The sequence below is a fragment of the Protopterus annectens genome, chromosome 5.part0, assembly GCF_019279795.1.
Source record: "Protopterus annectens isolate FY-2018-M chromosome 5.part0, PAN1.0, whole genome shotgun sequence".
Lineage (NCBI taxonomy): Eukaryota > Metazoa > Chordata > Ceratodontiformes > Protopteridae > Protopterus > Protopterus annectens.
The window spans coordinates 296,986,558-297,005,772 of record NC_056735.1 but is presented as its reverse complement, the minus strand read 5'-3'; the positions used below and the strand labels follow the sequence as shown (position 1 = coordinate 297,005,772).

Below are 19,215 nucleotides of genomic sequence, written 5' to 3'. Positions count from 1 at the left end.
ATTGACAATGGCATCGAACGTACAGTCATCGACAAACTTAGTCAGTCATAGGTTTATTTCTGAAGTCTGTGTATATATATATATATATATATATATATATATATATATATATATATATAAACCACAGACACTTGGATTAGTCACAACTTATGGGAGAAACACTTATAGTTTCATGAATATCATTCATAGACATTGGCATATATTAAGATCAGATGATGTTCTGAATAACTATATTGGGGATCAATGTCTTCATTCATTTTGGAAGGGGCGGTCTTTGGGATCCTTATTTTGTCATTATAAAAAAGTTTATGAAAAGGGTTCACGTTCAACTATCCAAACCAGTCTGACTGGCCAATCAGTATTGGGTTGTTATTCATGTGGTCATTGTACTTATTGTCCTAGAGTGTTAAAGTCTCAGAGCTTCACATCACACAATTGTCCACATGTATATAATGTTCCATTCTTTGTCAGTTGCAATGCTACTTGGGTTATATATTTAGCCCAGTGCAATTGTCCGGCATTTTATGTTGGACAAACATCCCGTCCTTTTAAAATAAGGATTGGGGAACATCTGAGTGATATCAAAAACAAGAAAGGTTCAAGTTCTTTATTTAAACATATTTCCAAACATTCAACGGGAAAGGTTCCAGTTCTTTAAACATATTTCCAGACATTCAACGGGAATTTTTAGTTTTATTGTCATTGACCATATCAGGTTTAGGAACAAAGAAGCCCATATATTACATGAAATATTGACTAATAAAGAAAAAATGTGGATTATCAAATTGGGGGCTCTTTTTTCCCCTGGGTTGAATGATCAATTCTGAAACATCCCCATTTGAATTATGTATTTGCATTTACATTTGTTTTTTTGTTGTATTTAGGCAATCATGTTTGCAGCATGAGTATTGTTATATGTATATGTTAATAATTGTATGTACACTAGAGGGAGCCTCAAGACCACATTATAAAAGTGAGACATATTGTTAGTTGCATTTGTTTCTGGTTTCATCAAGTTTGGTTGCTGAATGAGGCTTTGGCCGAAACCGGTACAAACATGTTGGTGTGTTGAGATGTTGTTGATCATCTGTTATGTATTAAATTTTGAAAATGCCACAGGAGTTGGGTGCTGGCTTTGTTTTTTAAGTCTGTGTATATACCAGAAAAGGAGGGGTCCCAACATCAAGCCCTGAGGTGCACCGGTAGTTAACATTTTAGTTCAGAACACTGCTGGGTGTTATTTCCTAGTTTTCCTGGTGAAATCTCACTCCCTTACTATATTATAACATTCTGTTTGACTTGGTTTCATAGATTGTTAATATGCTAATGAACCAGGGGTGAGTTTGGGGGTCTTTCTAAGCCTAGTGACGTTTTCCTGACAATAATGATCTCCTATTTCTGAACAGAACATTGAGCACCATGCATTTATAAGCTGCCTCTGTCTATAAGGAACATGGGTGCCAGGTCTGGTTTAAATTTTATTTCCCTATTCACTGGTCTAGGTTGGGCTTAAACTGGGTAATAGGTAATAACTCAGCTTTACATGGACGGGAAGCCTGTTCCATAGGAGGGGCAGACCCTGTGACACATCTGTCTCTCCAGCATTCTCTGTTTAATCACAGACAAAATTCAGACCTTGTATTTCTGGTACTTTTTGACTTACGAATATGGAGGAGATTCATAAGTGTGGAGTTTGTGGATGTCTTGTAAGCTAGGCATAGATCACTTCTCAGCAATATACAGGAGACTGAGTAGAGGGAACGGGCTTTAAGGCACTCTGCCTATGGCAGGTTTCTTGTGCCTTCCTTTTCTCTGAGGTCACTCTACTTGCTGCATATGCCTTGTCAGGTACCTGCCAAAGGGAGCATTGTACTCTGTGATTGGTCTGATAAGGGTGGAGTACAGTGGGATAATGATCTTTTAGACCTAGGTGCCATGCCCTTACTTATAAGTTGTACAACATAAAATAATTTCCTCACCACTGTGGCCATGTGATGGTCGAAGATAAGGCTACTGTCTAAGTATATACCCAGGTCCCTGACTACTGGGTCAACTCTTAGGGCCATATTATTAATATGGCAATTAGATGGAATGGTTGACTTCCCAAAAGGCACAATTATGCATTTCTTAGCACTGTGTTTAAGACCATAGCTTTGGAACCATTTGTTAGTCAGACATAGACCTCCTTGAAGAATGTTAATGTCTGCAGTGGAATTGATATCCCCCAGCATGCAATCATCTGCAAACTTAGTCATCCATAAACTTTCATCATTTGCTTCCATTTCAGAGAAATAGATGCCAAAAAGGAGCAGGCCCTGTATTGATCCCTGGGGACTCCATTAGCAACTGGCCTCTTGCCGGAGGTGGCCTCACCTATTTTGACCTCCTGGGTTGCATCAGTGAGCCAGTTGGCTATCCAGCAGGTGATAAAAGGGTTTACACCTAAATTAGTGAGCTTGTCTATAATGCTGAGTGGGTATTATATCAAACGTCTTGGCCAGGTCGAAGGAAAGCTGTGGGCATAGTCTTACCTTCATCCAGTGCTTTAGTGACCTTTTCAGAAAGGTTGACCAGATTTAATAGGCATGAACTTCCCTTAAGAAAGCTGAACTGTGATAGTTCCAGCATTTACAGGTTATGCATGTCCTCATTTATCATGTCCATGATGATTCTTTCCATGGCCTTAGAAATGAGACTAGTGATACTTTTGATCCTCTAGTACCTGGCTCTGTGGTTGGACCTCCTTTGTGCAGGGGAATGAATGTAGCCATCTTCCATTCCTTAGGCACAAAACCTGACTGGAGGCTCCATTTTAAAAGTGATTCAAGTTGACAAGAGCGATCATGCTTCATGCCATGTATTAAATACCCCGGGATGTTACTGGGGCTCATCAATGCAGTTTTTGGCCTTAGAAAGTATATTTAATGACCTTTTTCCTAATAGTTGGGGGGATTGTGGTATACAGTATTTCTTTTGGACTACCGGGGGGGGGGGGGGTAAGATGAATCTGTCGGTCAAAAGGTTAGCAATGGCCTCTGGTTCAATGTGGGTTATGCAGTTTACAAAAATTTCTACGCGTTGTTGTGTTATTTCCCATGAGGGTACAGACATAGCTGTAGAAAGCTTTGTGGTTATCTTTTGCCTGAGAAGTTTTTGTTTCTTCAAATTTAGCCTTTGAAGTGTTAATTAACCCTCTTAGCTACCTATTTAGATTGGTTAGGGGGCTTTTAGTATACATTGCTTTGTTCCTGCTACACTTGGCCAAGAATTATTTTCTTTTGTTGTATAACTGATTGATATTATGATTCCACCATGGTGGCTTGCCCTTTGAATTTGTCTTATTCTTAATATGAGTGGACACAACTCGATCTATACAGCTATTAATATGGCTGTATAGAGATTTTGTAAATAGCTCGGCATATGATATGGTGTTAACTACGTTTGTGGGTGCTTGGAATTTAGCCAAGGTGTTGCTTAGTAGAGAGGGTTACGTTTGGAATAGTTACCAAAGGTATTTGGTTTTGTTGGATCCCCATATTTAATTTTTTTTCAAGTAATACTTCCTTATGGTCAGATCTGATGAGTGAAGATATTGTAATCATGTGAGGAACATCAGCCCCCCATGTTTATGAGTAAAAGGTCAAGGGTGTTTGTACCCCTGGTAAGAGAATGAACCAGCTGTTCGAGGATGTGGAATCTCTAGGCTTGTGCATTAGAAGTGGTGTAGGATTTCCAGTCTATAGAGTGGCAGTTGAGATCCCCCATGAATATTGTGTTGGTTTGATTGGTGAGGGACTCTAGTACATTGAAATAGATAGTATTGATTTTCTGGGACATAGAGAGGACCTATAAGTTGCAAGGATGTGGTATGACCCTCTGTTTATAGTGAGTTGCACATTTATGAGTTCCAGTGGGTCATACAGTTTAACTAATCATTTACTTCCTTGATATACTTTCATTTAGTTGTAGTGCTACTACAAGATCTTTTTATACTAACTAGAACTTTGATTTGCATTACTTCCTCCTGCTTCATTCTATAAACATGTTTTAAGCTGTACATTGATACTTGATGGCAGTTTTCATTCTTTGTAAACCATGCAATGATATTTTGATGCATTCCTCAGTTATGTATTTATGTATCATTGTACTCGCATTGTGTATTTTTTTTGTATGTTTTGCATTTTGTTGGAGCTTTTCTCCCTGATCCTCCACAGAAAAGTCTTTTTTGTCTCATTTGGACCTTCCTGTTAAACAAATACAAATAAATACAGAGTTCTAGCTATTATTTTAGGTTCCCTATTATCTCAGCGAATGCTTAAAATAGCAAACACTGTTTGAGTGACCATTTTAAATTGAAACCGTGAAATCCCGAACACACAGAACAGTGATTTTTTTCACAGGGGAAAAAAAATCACTGGGCCATTTTCACAAGTTTGCCATTTCATACACTGTGGTGCTATCTCAAGAGTTGGTATATTTAAGTGAGTGTAGAGGGGGTGAAGCCCCCCCACTTTTTTTTTTTTTTTTTTTTTTTTTTACTGAGCAGCGATTTTTTTTTTTCCCTGGGAAAAAAAAAAATCTCTGTTCCATGTATTAGGCATTTTGCCATTTCAATTTTTAAGGGTCAATTATACAGCTTTTTTAAGCATTTGCTGTTATAATACAGACCCATTATTTTAGCCTTAGATAATAGCTTCAGTTTACATTTGCTTTGATCTTTCAAATGGTCACATTTAGCTCTCTCTTGACCTTTTGATAGTGCCTTTAATTAAGGAAGACTTTGTTTTGTCATACAACTTCAGAAGTTTTTTTTTTCTTCTTTTGTTTGTTAGTGGACCACCAAAGTGGTTTGCTTTTAAGTTTCCTATTATGTTTGGGATTATAAGGGACTGTTTGATATGTACATTTTATGTATAGTTTTAGACCTCCCTGATACAATTTGCAGCTGATATTGCATGGTGACTGGAGATATTACAATTAGATTTTACGATTCTGCAAGCTCATCATAGAGCATAAGTAGGTTTGCCCATTTGAAATCCATAAATTCCACATTATTCACTGCCAGGGATTTTGAGACTCTCTAAAGGAAGATGTTACTAATTTGTGATCAGATTTAACCAGGGACAGAGAAAATGTAGAAGTGGTACATGTGAAGACCATATTGGTGAGGGCAAGGGCGTGGATGTTCTGCAACTAACTGGTACTTTATAAGTTGCTCAAGGGAGTAGTTCTTTAAGCCTAAGAACCTTTGGGCACAATAATCTTTTCAGGTATAGGTGTGACAATCTGTGGGTAGGTAGTTAGTCTCCCAATATGAACATGTTTTGTTATAAAGTAAATCAGTGAGTAGATTTATTTATTATTATTTATTTATTTAACATTTGTTTACCGGGAAAGTTCGACTGGGACAGAGCCCATTCTAAGCAGAGGCCTGGGAAGAAATGCTCCAGATGCGTGTCTTTGGAATTTAGGAATCTCATATGGTGGCTTGGAGACATGGAAATCCTGCATTCATCATAATACATGTCCCTGTGATTATCATAAATTACCAGTTAAGAAATATGCTACTATTGCCTGGATAGGTTTGGGGAATATTTAACATTATCACAATTTTGAAGGTTCAGACTCTCTCCTCATTGTCAGAAGAAGTTGTTGGCTACTTTGAAAAATTTGGACAGTTGGCAGATTTTTTATGAGTTGACTGGAAGGAGGGTCTGACTCGCAGCTCCCAGAATTTGTCTGAACATTACACAAGTACAAGCATTCAGCAGACAGGCCCAGGCCTGAATCTCCATGAGGTATATATGATGATCAGATATCCTCCTGTTCCATTCAAATGGAGTGCTTGCTCTTGACCGGTGATGTTTGGAGACATCTGGTCCTCATCTTTATTTGAGGAACTTGGAAATAGGTAAAGTACACTCTTGACTACATCCCTGGGGAATAAGTTCTAAGGTTCTTGCACCACCTTACCCTTCAATGACTGGTTATAACCTTGCTCAGCCAGCCTGATTTAATAGATTAGACCATTAAGTCTTTTGTTCATAGGGTACTTCAGAACAGAGATTTTTATTCTAGTATCAGCTTCAGTTCCATGCAAGCTAGCTGAATCCAGATGAGGAGAATCCTTATGATCACAGAATGCTTGTGTTTTCTTCTCAAAGTGCCAACAACAAGCAGCTGTAAGCCTCCTTGACATCCAAGGATGGCTTTTAAGTGCCATGATGTCTTGTCTCCTCTGTAGCTGGTAAAACTAGATAAGGTGCCAGTTCCCTCAATAGGTCTTCAAATGCCTTCACTATGGTCTGTGGTTGCCTTCAAGGACTGGAGTAAGTGGATATTTTAATTTGTCCTGACCTGGAAAACCATCACAAGGAAGCAGTGGGTTTTGAATGTAACAATTTTTGCATGCATCCTAGGGATCTCACTGCTCTTCCCCTTATAGGTGCCTGCTGACGAGATCAGTCCATGTCAGTGGAGTGTTTTGATAGGTCATACCAAATTGGATCAAATTGACAAGCCAAACCTAATTGGATCAAATGGGTGACGGAATCTATCCTGTTGATAGACGAGAGTATTTTTTTCTTACTCTGATCTCTTTCTGGTTTTGAAACCGTGACTGTCCTTTTTCCAGTTGTAGACCTCCTGGGACTTCAAGATGTACTGTACATTCAGTGCTTTCACTTTCAGAAGGTTATCCTGCATGGAATTAGACCATTGCTCCCACAGGATGGGTAGTGACACTGGAGACATTGGAGGCCTTCACAAGCGGCCCAATCTTGGAATCTAGCAAGTATGACTGAATAGTCTCACTAGCCACATATGACCATTATGGAATGTGTTATCTCAGACCTCATTTATAGGGCACTGAAATTCATTAAGGCCCTTGACAGTCATCAATTTGGCTTTGTCAAGGATAGTGTTGCTTCTTTAATGTCAATAATTTTTTTGAAAGTCACTGAAGTAGTGGATAGTAGTTAATGCAGTCCATACAGCATATCTAGACCTGAACAAAGGCCTTTGACACTATTCCCCATGCAGGCATTATCGGCAGGCTTGTAAAACTGAAACAAAATAATTTTGTTGTGTGGTGGATAGCTAACTGGCTGACAGAACTCACATGGGCAGTCACAGGTGTTACTTCTAAAAGGAAAAAAGTTACCAGTGATATACCACAGGGCTCAGTGCTGAGTCTTGTCCTACTTGGTATATTTCTCTGACTTTCAGGACAATATTCCTGGCCTATGGTTATCTGTGTTAGCAGGCACCCATAAATTTGGTGGTAGCTGTTGATCTTCCACTGATTTCCAGTTACGCCAACATTGTATAGACCATGTTAAGAATTGGTCCAAAGGCAATGGACTCAAATTAAAAGTGAGGCTATGTAGTGCAGTTCATTTTGGTAAACAAAACATGTTCACACACCATATAGGTGACACCGTCATGTGGAGATGTAGGCATTCGTTTTGATAGCTCCTTATTTTTTGACAAACCTGGCTCCACAGTAGTCCATAAAGCTTTCTATCTGGTCCATCCTATTTTGAAAGGCATCTCTTCTAGGTCCAAAGAAGTCTTAATTACTCTTTATTTGTATCTCACCAGACCCATTATTGAATATAATGCCCCATTTGACTTGTATTTGTTTAAAAATATCACTCAACTTGTGAGACCTCAGAGAGTCATAAATTAAAACATCAGTCACCTCAAAAATCTTATTTATCAAGACAAACTTGCAGCTCTTTCTCTATACTCAGTCTCTTAGACTCTTCCATGGAGATCTGTGTCTACCCCTTCACACAATCAAGAATCCAACCCTTTCTGACCTCTATTTCCTTAGCAGAACACATGATTCTTCAAGTAGCCAATTAAAAACTTAAACCTTCAGCAGCAGATAAATAGGACATGTTTGCCTGACGGAGTCATATGTCAGTGCATCTCTCACCTTTGGGTCAAAATTCCACTGCACGCCAAGCAGAGTAACACTCTTGCTACCTTTAAGTTCAACCTATATAATTAGAGAGGCAGCCTCAAATTCTTCCCTGGTCTGTCTTACATTGCACTTGTTGAGGCTGGAGGGAAAGTTTAAAAATCGGTTATTAATTAGGCTTGAATGGCTTAAGTTTGAAAATGGGTTATTAGTTAGGCTTGAATGGCTTCAGTTTGAAAATGGGTTATTAGTTAGCCTTGAATGGCTTAAGTTTGAAAATGGGTTATTAGTTAGGCTTGAATGGCTTAAGTTTGAAAATGGGTTATTAGTTAGGCTTGAATGGCTTCAATATTTATTGCCTAGTACATCCCTATGAACTTATGAGACTCCTATTTTCTGTGAGTCGTTGGCATTTCTTATACTTCCAGTTTGGGCTTTTTGCTTCTGTGGGCAGCATTTCATGTACTTAGTTACAATATTGAGTTCTCTGTTCTTCCATAGTCGCTCAGAAGGTCTTAATGTTAGTATCTTGGATGTGGAGTGCAGTGCAGGGTACAGACTGTTCAGGACCCCAGATTTCATGTTGTCCTCTGCTTTCCTAAAAAATGTGAACATCATGGTGGACTACTGGCTTCAAAAGCCACAAAATGTACATAAATCTGATGTTGGTAACAGACCCATGTCTCCAGGTGCTGTAGTAGTGAAATATTCCTATCAATGATTGTCTCATTCTGTGATCAGATGCACCAAAGATCTTGATGGATTGTTGGGCGGGGGAGATCATCTAGCTTTTCAAATTGTGAAGTATTCACCAGATGTTGCTGAGAAATGCTTCAGCTTCTAAAGGCCTTGAATGAAACGGCTGCTTCTATGGCATGTCCATATCTGGTCAGACAGCCAGTCTACCATGTGGTTCCAAAACAAGCATGAGAGACACCGCCTCATATGCTTTAGGTATGGAAGTGATGCTAGTTTTGTAGAGGGGCAATTACAGGAGCAGCACTTTTATAGCTCTCCACATCCCTGCGGAGGTGAGTGAGCTGAAAACCTACCTGGTGTAAGCCCTCAGGTAACCACTGCAGCTCACGATTCAAGAGCCATGTTGTGTCAGAATCATCTAAATATGTGAAACACCAGAGGGCAGTCTGTTAAGTACTTGGGAAAGCAGGGCCCTTTTTTCACGTATTCTGCTAACAGCTGCTGTTAAAGTAGGCAGCAGCTGGAAATGTGTTCTGTCTTACGGCATGAAAAGGTACCTGTACACCTTTCAATCATTCCCACTGATTCGATATCTCATTGCAGAAGTTCAAGGGAGGAAACTCAAAGAATCATCCTTTTTTGCTTCTCAGTGACTGAGCAGGGCATGTTTTTTTTTTTTTTTTTTTTTTTTTTTAGCCTAAGGTCCGAAGCAGTACAGGAAACATGCACATTCCTAATCTTGGAGGTCCTCCATGGTTGCATCGAGGACTTGGCTACTGATGCAGACCATCTTATTGCATCAGACTTTTCTGCAGAGATCATGTACATTACTGAGGCCTCTAGGAAACTTTAGTCTGTATCTGAGTTATGTTGTTGGGTGGAAAGGTTTCTTAGTTTATGTGAGGCTGTACCATATATCTTTCTAGTTGGTCAGGTGCAGGTGAGACTGACCAGTCTCTGCAACCTATATGATATAATCTTCAGTTATTCCACAGTTAGGTTAGGTTGTACATACAAGGCATTTCTGCAAATCAAGAAGCGTATGAAAACAAAAAACTGAACATGTAGATGGAAGCAAGTAACACAACGATAAATCTACAGCAACCAGTTTATTAGTTTAAGCACTTTCGTTAGCTATAAGCCTCAGACTTCATCAGAAACACCATTAAAAGCATTTATATGCTTATATATCTTACACAATGTCACATAAACGCTCCCCTTCATTAATTAATTTAATTAAGTTGATTTAACATTGCCAAAATAATATATAATATTAAATTGTATAAACCTCTCTACAAATGAAACAACATTCTGTTAACATCAAGTTAAAGTAAAAATGAATAAATATGACAATATGTAACCTAAAAATGTTAATAAGTGTATAAATACATTTGTAAATAAATTTGATGAATTTACTAGTTTGATTAAGCTTGTGCATTACACTATAGTAAATAAAAATTTACAAAGCAAAACTCATACACATACTCATAAATTAATACATTCCTACATAAATTTCATGTGCCTGATTGAAACTCTAAACAACCTCTCTTAAAACAAAATAAGCTGTTATTCATTTAAAAATTCACATATATAAATGTATATGTATGTGTCTATGTGTGTGTGTGTGTGTGTGTGTATATATATATATATATATATATATATATATATATATATATATATATACAAAAATTGTAAAAAAAAATGTAAAAAAACAACACACACGCACCCATCTGCGTATACACATATAAAGATATTAAAGATGCCATAAATTTGTGAAGATACTATAAGGATAGTCACATATGAAACTCAGACTTTAGTTTCAAAAGGCTGGAAGTAGACATGGTCTCGTTGAGACCCGGGGTGGCCATTGCATTAACCCGGAGTTGCCACACTAATTCTATATATTCCAAAAACATGTCCTTTGGCCCATCCCTCATGTCTTTGTCAACAATTTGTTCCAAACCAGAAAATCTAAGAGAGTGACTGCTACATTCAAACACGTCTGGCCAAATTAACTTTATGTATGTCATACATATGTTGATATATCCGGTTATTGAGAGCATTTTTGGTTTTACCAATGTAAAATCTTGCACATTGCCAACAGATTGTTATGTATACTAAACATTTGGTCAAACAATTCAACTTTTGTCTCAATTTTACTTCACCATAACCCTCAATGTGAATGGAATCTGTTTCCATAATGTGGCAACATTGTGGACAATGCCCACATTTTCTCATGCTTCCTCCCTACCTTTGTATGTGTTCCTTTCTAAAATATTCTTGATGTTGGAATTTCTTTTGTACACCACCAATGGCTTGTGTCCCATTTTTTCATCATCCATTAAAATACACCAGTTGTTGTTAATAACCTCCTTTATATCTTTGAACAAAGGGCTAAATGTTATAATCAAGGCCCGATTAAAATCCCTTTCCATTACTTCCGGATCCTGATTAGTAACTACACTCACTTTATTGTGAGTAGCTATGGCTTCGACATTGATTCCTAATAGAGGAACAAAATGCCTATCCATTCTTTTCCTGGTAGCCTCCTATAATATAGGGTTAATGAATGAATTAGGGTACCCCCTTCTTAATAACAAGGACTTTAATGTCCCAATTTCCTCTATAAATTGTTCAAAATCACTCACCATCCTTGCCAACTCACAGCCTGTCCCTTCACAAGTGATTTTTTCTGGTGAGGGGGGTGGCAACTATCAAAGTGTAAAAGGGTGTTGGAAAAGATGGGCTTTCTATAAATGGTAGAAATAAAACATTGATTGACCATATCCTTTTTAATTTCAAAATGTAAATAATGGACTTTGTCAGTAGAAGCTTCCATAGTAAAAGACAGGAAGGTTGTACTTTCATTCAGGAAATCAAAAAACCTGTCTAAACATTGTTGTGAACCTTCCCAAAATATAAGGATATCATCCAAAAATCGGCCATAGAATTTACAGAACTTGAATAAGTCATTCTTAAACACAACATTGCATTCCCATTGTGTTAAAACAACATTGGCAAATAAGGAGGCACACGCTGCCCCCATTGCCAGACCCACTTTTTGTTTAAAATATTGATTATCAAACACAATGAAATTGTTGTCAAGAATTAAGTCCATAAGTATTCTGAACATTAGAATCCTATCATGACCCAATGTGGTGTTGGAACATAAAAAAATCATAAAACCACAATGTACCTATATCATGGGGAATAACAGTGAACACATCCTTAACATCGCTAGTTGCAAAAATCAAATGTTTACAATACAGATTGTCTTTTATTTTACTAAGACAGTCCCATGAGTCCTTAAGGACATGCTGGTATTTTTCCAACACATTTTTTAAATAAAAATCATCAAACCTTGGCATCAACAATCAGTCTCAAAGGGGGGTCAACAATATTTTTGTGGATTTTGGGGATACTGAATATTGTCGGTACCCGAGGGGACTTTTGCTGTAAGATGTTAAATTCACTTATAGTAACTTGACCATCAATTAACAGATCATTCAAAATTATGTCAATGTTTCCATATGCTATATTAAGCTCATTGACTGATGTTTCTTCATAACTTTCACTTTATAAAGGAATCAACATTTTCTCGGTGTAGACCCTTTGTTCCATAACCACAATCCCTCCACCCTTGTCTGGTTTCATTACCCTAATGGTTTTGTTGTCACAAATATGCTTAAGTAAATCATTTTCTTCATTAGTAAGATTAGAAATATACTCATGTTTCTTGCAATTAACCAATTTTCTAATTTGGTTAGCACATACATTTTCAAAGACTTGCAGCATAGGGTACAAGGGGGGATTAAACATACTGGGTTTTTTACATTGAGTCATTTGAATAGGACTTAGTTCATTTTCAAAAAACACTTTGAGATTAAGTTTCCTCACAAAGGTTTTTAACTTCAATAAAGCAGTTTCAATGGAGGGCATTCTTGTAGGAACAAAATTAAGCCCTTTTTGAAATAATTCAGTCCATTGTGTATCTACATTAGCATCACTTAAATTAAATATCTTGAAATCACCATCCCTATTGGTGATAATGTGAGCTGACATTTGAGTATTCAAATCTTTCATCACCTGTTGTCCCCCCCTCCCCCGTCCTCTGTAGGGACGACCCCTGTTGGAGAATGAATTCCTGTAGTTCCCATTGTTCTCCACTTTCCTGTTGTGGGTATATTGCCTTGTTCGATTCTGGAGGCGCTCTGACCTCCTCGGGGGAACCTCTAAAGGGACTGGAGCCTCGAGGTTAGTGTTGTCCTCACCCTCCATATCCTCTTGACTGACATACTTGTCATAATTGATGTTAACCCCTTCATAAACAATCATCAATAGTCTTTTTTTAAAACATTCATTTTTCTGTCATTGTCTTCCAGCATTCATCCATTCTGCGAGAGAAAGAGAAGCCAAGCCACTCGCTACTTCCGAATTGCTGTTCACAATGCCCCCTACCTCTTGATGATCAGTAACAGACGTCGTAGAGAGTGTGGGGGCAGGATTAGGGCTTCCTTGAGCTGGGGGAATAGAACTGTCTAGTGTGTCGTAGATGTGACATGATCCGCTGTTAGCTTGACCGAAGGTAGTAGGTAGGGCACTCAAGTTCCTGCCCAAATCCATAATCTGTTCTGACAGCACCTGGATAAGTGCTGCAAGGCCCCCAATAGATAAATTCAAATCTTGCAGGGAGCCTGCCAAGATGTTAGAGGCCCTTGTCTCCATAGTCACACAAACCAAAAAGCATATGAAAACAGAAAACTGAACACTTAGATGGAAGCAAGTAACACAACGATAAATCCACAGCAACCACTTTATTAGTTTAAGCGCTTTCGTCAGCCATAAGCCTCAGACTTCATCAGAAACACCATTAAAAGCCTTTACATGCTTATATATCTTACACAATGTCACATAAACACTCCCCTTCATTAATTAATTTAATTAAGTTGATTTAACATTGCCAAAATAATATATAATATTAAATTGTATAAACCTCTCTACAAATGAAACAACATTCTGTTAACATCAAGTTAAAGTAAAAATGAATAAATATGACAATATGTAACCTAAAAATGTTAATAAGTGTATAAATACATTTGTAAATAAATTTGATGAATTTACTAGTTTGATTAAGCTTGTGCATTACACTATAGTAAATAAAAATTTACAAAGCAAAACTCATACACATACTCATAAATTAATACATTCCTACATAAATTTCATGTGCCTGATTGAAACTCTAAACAACCTCTCTTAAAACAAAATAAGCTGTTATTCATTTAAAAATTCACATATATATATATATATATATATATATATGTATGTGTGTATGTACGTGTGTGTATGTGTATATATATATATATATATATATATATATATATATATATATATATTTTTTTTTTTTTTTTCTGCAAATCATAACCATGTAGGGTAGAATAAAGGCCCAGGATTAGCTAAGCTGGCATTTCTTGATGCCTAATTCATTTTTAATTATTTAATTTCTAAGAGTATGGTGAGATGTTTATGGCAGAAAAAATGTGCATCTGTTTTTTTTTTTTAACTAGGGTAGGCCTACTGGATTATAAATGTCTCTTTTCAGGGGAGAACTAGAAGCACCCTTTAGTTAAGTGACTTGCTTAGAGTCACAAGGTGGGCAAATGGAGGTGGAAAGTTTCAAACCCTGTACTTTTGTCTACAGGGAGCAACAGATTAGCAGTATGGATTTTTAAGGCCTGTGCTAACTTCCAGAAAACATAATCTGCTGGATGGTATGTGAACAAAACAGTAAAGACAGTAAAGCTATACGTTCTTCATATGTATCCAAATGTTGGAATGCTCTCTCACAAGACCGAAGACAAATAACAAATCCAAAATACTTCAAAGCAAACCTTAGAACCCACCTTTTCAATTCCAAACTATGCTTCTCCCACTCTTCTCCTGGTTAAATGTTGCTAGAAGTCTATCTATCTGTCTGTCTCTCTATCCTCTATCTATAGTTCCATTTAGGTCTTCTTGCATAATCTACACTGTTGGGCTTTCATCTGAAGACCAAATAGCTTATAACTAAAATGTACCTTTGTAGAATATAATGATTTCCAGGATCTAGCTCTTCTTTTTGTGGCTGTGATAGTTAGCATTTGCTGATTTGTATCTCATTGTTGTTGTGTCTTTCAGCTTATCCCGGTTAGGGGTCGCCACAGCAGAACACCAGTCCACTAATGTTTGGTAGTGGATTTTTACGTGCCGAGTTACCAGCCCTGATGCGCAACCTTCAACGAAGGCACGCTCATTCATGCATGCCTCCACACAGAAGACGCTCTAGCTGAGAATCGAACGGGACAACGTCTTGCTGTGAGGCGACAACGCTACCGCAGCACCACTACCGCGGGTGATTTGTATCTCATTGTATTATATTGTATTGTATGACATAATTTTTTAACACCTTTATTGAATTATCACATCACTTATGACATAGGCAAACATGTATTTATATAAAGGTAAGAAAACCATATTAACATGTTCACATATACATCGCATATAAAAAAGGGTGAATGTGGCTTAATGATTAAGGTCGTCACCACACACACAAAAGGTACAGGTATTGGTTTTGTCCTCTGGTTATAGGCTAGGCTTAAAATGGTGCTTCAGGGCATTCAGCCTAGTGTTTACCAATGAACCTAATCTTCTGTACTATTATCTATCCAGCATTACATAAATTGCTCAATTATTTCATTTCCTTAAACATCACCCCTCCTCCAAAATGTTATTCTGTATATATTTTTCAACAGTTTCAGTTTTTCCATGTAATTTGCACCTCTCCTTTTCAAAAGATCCCACATACAATTCTTTTATCTCTGCTATAATATTCACTGCTTCAAATGCAGTTGAATTAGACTTCAATTTCCATTTTCTAGTAATTGTTTTTTTGGCCACCACCAGAATTAAACTTAACAAAGGCCTTAATTGAGACTAGGCAGTTCAGATCCTGTATCCCAGCTCATTAAAAAGCATTCCTTAGCTGCACACATTTGCTTACCCAGTATTTCTGATAGAGTATCTGTAGGTAATTTGTAAAGGCTGCCAATTCATTACACTCCCAAAGCAGATGTTCCCAGTTATCTCTTTATTCCTCATCTCCAAATATGTAATAATCTAGACTAAGTTGCATATCTGGGAGCCATTGTATGTTCTCCTATTGTTTCCTTGTCAATCGCTCATCTAATCTCTCTTCCCATTGTTTTCTAGCCTCATCTGATTGAGTCTGATATTGTTTTCTAGCCTCATCTGATTGAGTCTGATAGTTATCATGCAATATTTTATAGACCCTACTGATCATCCCTTTTTAACAGCAGGTAATGTTCTAGATTCAGTTACAAACTCTAGCAGAGCAGGTTCTTGTACCTGGATCTCCCGTAGCCCTTTTTCTTTGCATATACTCTGTTATCAATCCCTGATAGAGAAGGCAGTCTCTAGCATGCATCCAAATGTCTTCATTGCCCCATTCCATTCTGATGCCTTTCTCTCTCTAGTTATTTGTTCCTTGGTTCCTTCAGTAAATTCCAGCTCCCTGTTGCCTGCTCTCTGTACCCCTAATTGCAGTCATCCCTATTGGCAGAATCTCCTTCCTCCATTCCTGTGTTGGCTTAGTTCTTAAAATACTTTCTACTTTATGAATATAATATTTTGGCAACAGCCCTTTCTACTTTCTGTTACCTAAGTTGTTGTTGTTGTGTCTTTCGGCTTTTCCCGGTTAGGGGGTTGCCACAGCGGAACTTTGGTCCGCTAATGATTGACAGTAGATTTTTACGTGCCGAGTTGCCAGCTCTGATGCACAACCTTCAACAAATGTGCGCCCATTCACGTATGTCTCCACACAGAAGATGCTCTAGCTGAGAATCGAACAGGACAACGTCTTACTGTGACGCGACAACACTACCGCAGCACCACCACCACAGTACTTTCTGTTACCTAAGTCATTGTGCTAAAAGGTTTTGTGCTATGGAGTTATCAAAAACAGTTGTTTAACAACAATCTTTATAAAGTCATGCATATTATCCTGATACTCCCTTATTGTTTCTTTAGTAATCTGCAGTTGCACCTCTTTTTCCATGAGATTCCCTTTATTCTGCAGTACTTTAACATTTGACAGCCCCTCTAAGAAATTATTGTTATTTCTTTATCATATCTCTTTTTCTTTTATTTCTACCTTATTTTAGGGTTGCCACCTTTTGTTGTAGCTAAAACCAGAGTCAGGCCACACCCCTCGCATCACCTATAACTCCACCCATTCCCACCCACTCTCCCACTCATGTTATGTCCATTTTGTGATGTCATTATGACACCACCGGGCAAGGAACGTTCATTTCTCTATTCCTGATGCCTGCCTTGGGCCGATTTACTATGCTTTCCTTTAAAAAAAAAAAAAAAAAAAAAATATTGTAAATCAGCCAATTTAGCAAACTCTGATAGTCTGTTTCCTTTTTTGAAACAATCCTGGAGTTTGTACAGTGTTTTCCAGACTACCAGAGAATCAATTTGATTTCCAGATAGTCCAGAAAAAAAACTGGGGGGTGGCTAGCCTACCTTATTTTTCAACTCCACTTTCAACATGCTACTGTGCACATAGGAATTGCCACAGGAGACCATGGAGTGGCAGAAAGCAGCATTATTGAGATGACAGAAAGGTAAGAAGACAGGGAGGGGGCTTGGGGAAGGACAACATTAGGAAGAATAATAACTAGCTGTAACAGTGAACACTGGAGAAGGGCTTAGCAGTATTAGTATGATGGAGGGAGATGCAACAGATTCATAGTAATGACCATCTCTATCTTAACCTGGAAGGGACAGTAATGCACAAAGCTGTATTAAAAAGCTGCATATCAGTTTTGCTGTTTGTTATTTGGAATATACTTTTCTGAGGTGCATGCCAAAACCAGTGGGCTATGGCTGACCAGGTTTGCAGATGACTACAAGCTGGGCGCTGTCATCAGATCCCCTAGTGATGTGGACATCCTCCACAAGAGTCTCATCCAAACATATGGCTGGTGCCAGAAACCTGGCCTCAAACTGAATGCCAAAAAATACATCATCATCCCCCTTTGGGGAGAGTGATGTCCCCACAAGTTATCACATTAGTAACAAGGTCATAAGCACGCAATAATTCGTGAGGGACTTTGGCACCCAGGTTGATAGCAAACTGACTTCTGACCACCGTATTTCCTCCATTGTATGGAAAGCTTTCTACATTGCCCACCTCATTAGTAAGGGTATTTCATCCAGGGAAAAGGTGGTCATAACATCCCTATATTCTTCAGGCAACAACCCTTTCTACTTTCTGTTGCCTAAGTCATTGTGCTAAAAGTTTTTTTGCTCTGGAGTTACCAAAAAACAGTTGCTTAACAGCAATCTTTATAAAGTCATGCATATTATTCAGATCATCATCAGCCTCCTTTTTTTCTACATGGGGTTGGGGTATCATGTTAACTGTGGCCAGCTCTCTTGATTCAGTGCCACACTCCTGCCTTCTTTAACACTCATGCCCTGACTGTCGCAGATCTTCTTTCACACAATCCATCCACCTCTTTGCTGGACATCCTCTTACCTTCTTCCTGTGTCCCAAATCTTCCTCACCAGATTGTCTTCTGGTTTCCTACACATGTGCCCAAACCATTGTAATCTGTTCTCTTTGATATTTTCTGCAATTGGAGCTACTTTGGCTTCTGCTCTTAGTCCTCGTTTTTTCACCTGTCCCACAGTGTGCATTCTACCACCCTTGTCAGGCACTTCATTTCCATCACCTCTAGCTTCTTCAACTGTTCTGCCTTTACTGCCCAGGTATCTGTACCATACAGTAGTACTGGTCACACCACTGTCTTGTACACCTTACTTTTCAGCTTCTTTGGCATTCTTTTGTCATAGACTACACCTGATACTCTATGCCAGTTGGCTGCAGCCCCTCTGATTCTAGCTTTGACCTCTTCATTCAGACTACCCTTCTCCTCAACCACCCCTCCCAGATACTTGAAGCTGTTTACCTGTTTCACTATCTTCCCTTCTATCTCTATTCTCAGTTTTTTTCTGATTTCCCCAATTTGCTGCAATTATCACTATCTTATCTGTACTTAGTTTCATCTCATGTGCCTTCAGATTTGCATTCCATTCTCTTATCCTTTGCTGAAGTTCTAGCTCAGAGTCTGCCTGCACTGCCACATCATTTGCATATAGCAGCTTTGTTGATCCCTCCCCCAACCTGTTTGCTAATGTAGTCCATCACCAGTATGAACAGCAGTGGGATCAGAGCTGAACCCTGATGTGCACCCACTCCCACTGGGAACCCCTCTGTGAGGCCGAACACTGTTTGTACTTGAGTCATTGGGTCCTTGTACATAGTCTGCACTAATTCTACCAGTGTTTCTGGGACTTCAAACCACCACAGTAATGCCCAGATCAGCTTTCTTGTGACCTTGTCATATGCTTTCTCCACGTCTAGGAATGCCCAGTTGGACTCTCCCATCTATAACTTCTTTTCAAGAATCTGTCTCAGTGCAAACATTGGGTTAGTTGTGCTGCATCCTGATCTGAATCCAAAC

The 19,215-nt window shown here is 38.4% G+C and overlaps 1 protein-coding gene across 6 annotated transcripts in view; it reads right to left on the bottom strand.

Moving 5' to 3' along the window:
* The window catches only part of CNKSR2 (connector enhancer of kinase suppressor of Ras 2), a 2,909,208-nt gene that overhangs the window by 2,454,976 nt on the left and 435,017 nt on the right, over positions 1 to 19,215 (bottom strand). The window lies entirely within an intron of this gene.